This window comes from Somniosus microcephalus, chromosome 30 (assembly GCF_052327205.1).
Source record: "Somniosus microcephalus isolate GS21.2 chromosome 30, FLI_Smic_1.0, whole genome shotgun sequence".
Lineage (NCBI taxonomy): Eukaryota > Metazoa > Chordata > Chondrichthyes > Squaliformes > Somniosidae > Somniosus > Somniosus microcephalus.
The window spans coordinates 36,161,501-36,167,500 of NC_141016.1; the positions used below are offsets into that span (position 1 = coordinate 36,161,501).

The window sequence follows — 6,000 nt, forward strand, 5'->3', positions numbered from 1 at the left end:
GCAGGAAATCCTAACCTGTGATTGATTGTTTCTATCCGACTTATTCTAATAGATTGTATTCTGATATTTAACATTAATTTACACATTGTGCTTCAGGATATTATAGCAATAACGCTTATCGAATCGATGAAACCTTTGTATGGGCTATTTTTAGGGAGGGATTTAACCGTTAACATAAATCATTCCTTTAAAAACAGATGGATGAAGGATTCGGATATTGTCCTCCTTGCACTATTTTCTGACCCATGTGTGGGGCGGGGGTGGGGGGTCAGTTTGTGCCGTCACCGCCGGCGGTTTTAGAGTCTCTGAAAATGAAAGAGACGGTGGAAGGCTGGAGGGATCATGATCAGGAAACACCGCTCACTCGCTCTGTACTAAACAACTATGCTATACACTATTTTCTCTGCTCTGATATCCGAGATATTGCCTGTACTCATAGGCTGTACTGTATATTATTGTGTCTGACCGCTGGGAGGCCGTCATTTATGGTCCATCCTTAGTTGTACTGATAAGGTGGTGATGGGCCCTCCTCCTAAACCACTGCAGTCCTTGTGGTTAATAATCTCCAACAATGGTGTCAGTTACCTAATTCCAGCACATTGTCACAGGGACGATGAAGCTACTGGGCCGGAAATTGCGGTCGGAGGCTTCCCGCGGGCGAATGCCTCTGAACCACAAGTAAACTCCACACCTACCTGGTGCCTCTGGACCTTCGGACACTTGTGCTCCTGGGCCTCCAGGCATATGCCTTTGTCAAGGCCCACGTATCTCATGAGCACATGCGGTGCGCAAGCATCCCTGGGATCACATGGGCCAACCCAACAAATCAAATGGGGATTCTCATTATGCTCATGGTGGCATAGTGGTTAGCACTGTTGCCTCACAGCGCCAGAGACCCGGGTTCGAATCCGGCCTCGGGCGACTGTCTGTGTGGAGTTTGCACATTCTCCCCGTGTTTGCGTGGGTTTTCTCCGGGTGCTCCGGTTTCCTCCCACAGTCCAAAGATGTGCAGGTTAGGTTGATTGGCTATGATAAATTGACCCTTAGTGTTAGGGGAATTAAATACGTGGGGTTACAGGGATAGGGTGGGATATGTGTTGGTGTAGGGGTTACGGGGATCGGGTGGGATATGTGTCAGTGCAGGCTCGATGGGCCGAAATGGCCTCTATCTGCACTGTGGGGTTTCTGTGATTTCTGTGAAGGCTTGTATTTATATAGCGCCTTTCACGACAACCGGACTGAAGTACTTTTGGAGTGCAGTTACTGTTGTAATGTGAGAAATGCGGCAGCCAAGTTGCGCACAGCAAGCTCCCACAAACAGCAATGTGATAATGACTGAAAAATCTGTCCTTGTTATGTTGATTGAGGATAAATATTTACATACGCAATCCACATAAGTATAATAGGAATCCCCTAAATAATACATTTTAACAAACCTGCAATAAAAGTAAATCATCACATGGTCAAAATTCATTAAAATAAAATTGAATTAAACATTTAAAACGAAAATTTAATTTTTGAATAATAAATGTAAACTTTTTTCAAGGCGCATAAAATAACGTAAACTAAATTTAAAGCTGTTTATATGCTTAAATCATTTAAATAAATATATTTTTCTATGTATTTAAATGCTTACACTGGTACAAGAAGGCATTACTCCTGCTTGTACCAGGTGTAAGGGTTGTGTGGGCATTCGCTGGGCAGTAGTTGGGCATATAACTGAACCCGGCGCCAGCGAATGTCCATTTCCTGCGGATGAGCATGATCTGTCAAACAGAATCCTGACAGATTGCAAGTTCTGTGTTTTTGTGCATGTGCATCACATGTGGAAACACGGAACTTGTGGGAAACTTATGACCATGTATGTTGTGTGCATGCGATCATAGGCCCTGGAAAATCCGGGCCATTATGTTGTCTGCTCCGATGTCCTGAACAACCTCTCCAATAACCATCCATATTCTGTGTTTGACAGTTTTTGCTTCCATTGACTCGCTCAATCAGATTGAATATTACACCAGTAACATTTTGGGTGACACTGACCCGGGATCAGAAAATCCTGAAAGGAACTCCTCCAGTATTCAGGGTGGGTACATTTTTACTTCCTACAATCGCTTTTTTGGACTTCACACTTTCTACTACCTAAAACCAACAACTAAAGATAACAGAGCTTACTTGCCGATGAATGACACTGCCAAGAACCCGTAGTACCGGACAGTGGTTTTAGTTACAAAATATTGTAGAAATAATTTGGATTTGAAACAAAATCATGTTAATTTCCCCCAATGGTCTAATGGAATTTTTTTTCATTCCTGGATTGGCTGGCAAGGCCAGCATTTATTGCCCATCCCTAATTGCTCTTGAGAAGGTGGAGGTGAGATGCCTTCTTGAACCGCTGGAGTCCCTGTGGTGAAGGTACTCCCACAGTGCAGTTACGGAGGGAGTTCCAGGAGTTTGACCCAACGACGATGAAGGAATGTTGATATATTTCCATGTCCGAATGGTGTGCAACTTAGAGGGGAACTTGCAGTTGATGGTGGTCCCAGCTGCCTGCTGCCCTTGTCCTTCTAGGTGGTAGAGGTTGCAGGTTTGGGAGGTGCTGCTGAAGAAGCGTTGGCAAGTTGTTGCAGTGCATCTTGTAGATGGTACACACTGCAGCCACGGTACGCTCGTGTTGGAGGGAGTGAATATTTAAGATTTTGGATGGGGTGCCAACCAAGCGGTTGCATTATCCTCGATGGTGTGTATCTTAGAGTGTTGCAGGAGCTGCACTTATCCTGGCAAGCGGAGAGAATTCCATCAAACTCCTGACTTGTGCCTTGTAGATGGTGGAAAGGCTTTCAGGAGTCAGGAAATGAGACAATCGCCACAGAAGTACCAGCCTCTGATCTGCTCTTCCAGCCATAGTATTTATGTGACTGGTCAATGGTGACACCTTCCATTACTTTGCTGGTGATTGAGAATAGACTGATGGGGCGGTAATTGGCCGGATTGGATTTGTCCTGCTTTTTGTGAACGGTTCATACCTGGGCAGATTCTACATTGTCGGGTAAATGCCAGTGTTGTAACTGAACTGGGACAGCTTGGCTAGAGGTGCGGCTGGTTCTGGAGCACAGGTCTTCAGCTGGCAAGTTGTCAGAGCCCATAGCCTTTGCTGTATCCAGTGCATTCAGCCATTTCTTGATATCACGTGGAGTGAATTGAATTGGCTGAAGACTGACTTCTGTGATATTGGAGACCTGAGGAGGAGGCCGATATGGATCATCCACTCGGCACTTCCGGCTGAAGATGGTTGCAAACATTGCAGCCTTGTATTTTTCACTCACGTGCTAAGCTCCGCCATCATTGGGGATGGGGATATTGATGAAGCCTCGTCCTCCCATTAGATATTTCATTATCCGCCAACATTCACTACTGGATGTGGCACGACTGCAGAGCTTTGATCTGAACCATTGATTCTGTAAGTTCTGTAACCTTGCTGCCTTCAGTGCTTCTTCCAAGTGGTGTTCAACATGGAGGAGTACTGATTCAGCAGCTGAGGGAGGGTGGTATGTGGTAATCATCAGCTGGTTTCCTTGCCCAGCTCGACCTGAAGCCATAAGACTTCATGGTTCTGGAGTCAATGTTCAGCACTCCCATTACCACTCCCTCCAGAATGTATAGCACTGTACCGCCACCTCTGGTGGGTCTATCCTGCCGGTGGGACAGGACATACCCAGGGATGGTGATGGTGGAGTCTGGGACATTGGCTTAAAGGTATGATTCTGTGAGTATCACTATGTCAGGCTGTTGCTTGCTAGTCTGAGGGACAGCTCGCCCAATTTTGGAACAAGTCCGCAGATGTTAATGAGGAGGACTTTGCAGGGTCGACTGGGCTGGGTGTGTCGCTGTCGTATTCAAGGTGGATCATGATCAGGAAACCCCGCTCACTCTCTCTGTACTAACCGACTGTGTTATACACTATTTTCTCTGCTCTGATACCGGAGGTCTTACCTGTACTAATGGACTGTACCTTATTGTGTCTGACTGCTGGGAGGGCCGACATTTATGTTCCATCTCTAGTTGCCCTGATAAGGTAGTGGTGGGCCTTCCTCTGAACCACTACAGTCCTTGTAGTGAATGATCGCCCACAATGGTGTCAGTTACCAAATTCCAGGATATTGTAACAGGGACGATGAAGGTATTTTGTTGTCTGCTCCTATGTGCTAATCAATCTCTCCAATAACCATCCATTTTTTGTGTTTGACAGTTTCGGGTTCCATTGACTCCCTCAATCAGATCGGATATTACACCAGTGACATTTTGGGTGACAATGATCCGGGTTCAGAAATACCTGAAAGGAACTCCTCCAGTCTTCAGGGTGGGTACATTTTTACTTCCTATAATCTTATTTTCGATTTCAAGCTCTCTACCACGTAAACCAACAACTAAAGACATCAGAACTTACTCGCCGAAAAATGAGACTGCCAAGGATCCGTAGTACTGGACAGTGATTTTAATTACAAAATATTGTGGAAATACTTTTGATTTGAAATAACATCTTATCGACTTCCCCCAATGATATAATGGAAGGAAACATTCAGTTCATTGTGTTTCCTCACACGGCTCTATGGGCCGTGAAATGTGAAATGTATGTGTAGGTTGGGTGGGTGATTCAGTGGGAAATGTGTGACTTTAAAACGGAGACTAAACTGCCTCGACACGACACAGTCCAATCATTGCCCCAGATAAGCCCACTTCACCCGAAGACCACATTGGTCCACTCTCCCGCCCTGCAAGGCCCGGGTAGATTGATTTATAATAATATCATTCTGAGCACTCAGTGCTGGCATTTGGTTTCAGTGGAAATCTCTATTTCCTCCCAGGTCTGGTTCCGGGCGATTATGACGATGTCGAGACTGGAGTCACTGACACTCAGGGCGGTCACTTTCTGCTGGACGGTGGTCCTGATGATCTCCTCACACTCAGAAGTGCCGGCGGTGATCTCTCCACTCTCGGTGAGTTACATCTCTGACATTCCCGCAGTCAACAGCCCTCTGTGTAGGAATGGGCTGGCGCTGTTTTAAATTCCTTTCAATCGGCGGTGACACAGGGAGTTGGCTGATTTAAGTCCATGCTGTGATTACAGGAAATGAAGTGTTCTAGAAAAGAGATGTCCTAGAAAAGAGATCCTGATGCTGTTCAGTGTGGATTATCTTCCTTGTTAATACTCGCACCAGGAATCATTCCAATGCTCAAACTGAACCGCCCGATTCTCGGATATTAGATGCACCTCGTCTGCTGTCACCCAGCGGTAAAACCCAGCACGGGGGTGTGGGTAGAAAACAATTCTCTTCCACTCACAGACCAACAAAGTCCAGCCCCTTCACCAAATTGACAGATATATGTGACCCACACTGATGCGGGTTTTACCGCCATCATTAACCCATAATCTGTCTCTCCCACAGTGTACAGCTCTCAGACCCGCACTGATCCCGGTTTACCGGTTCCTTCCACTCCTGGTAACAATGACCATGTTCACTGTGACACGTTCACAACCCCGGACATTCCGCCACCGATGGGCAGTGACTGTGTGGCTCAAAATGTTACATCTACGTCAAGCCGGTAAGAGCAATGTTTTATTATCTGCTGCATTGTTTGTGCCCCAGTGCTGGGGAATGTCCAGTCCCGGGTGGATTCTACTGTGTGACAATGGGCAGTGTGTTCAACCGGTAGTGACACTGAAACTAGCAGAGAGAACATGCTGTGTATTTACTGTGGAAATAAACACCCCATTATACTGGCTGTAATTAATTCAATTCTGTGATTGTGGGGAGTGTCTTTAACGGCAAACTATATTGAAACTATCAGAGAGATTATGTTTATTTATTAGTTAAATAAAAGTCAAATAGAAGTGACATATCAGGGAGAATATTGTGAGTAGTGAAAAAGACTCCATTTGATTGTATATTGTGTTGGTGAATTGTTTAATCCTCTCTCTCTCTCTCTCAAGCTGTTTGTTTT

At 45.5% G+C, this 6,000-nt stretch overlaps 1 pseudogene; it reads left to right on the forward strand.

The window, feature by feature from the left end:
- LOC147098136 (scavenger receptor cysteine-rich domain-containing protein DMBT1-like) overlaps nt 1–5,661 on the forward strand; it is a 210,767-nt pseudogene extending 205,106 nt beyond the window's left edge.
- The last annotated feature ends 339 nt before the right edge of the window (nt 5,662–6,000 follow it).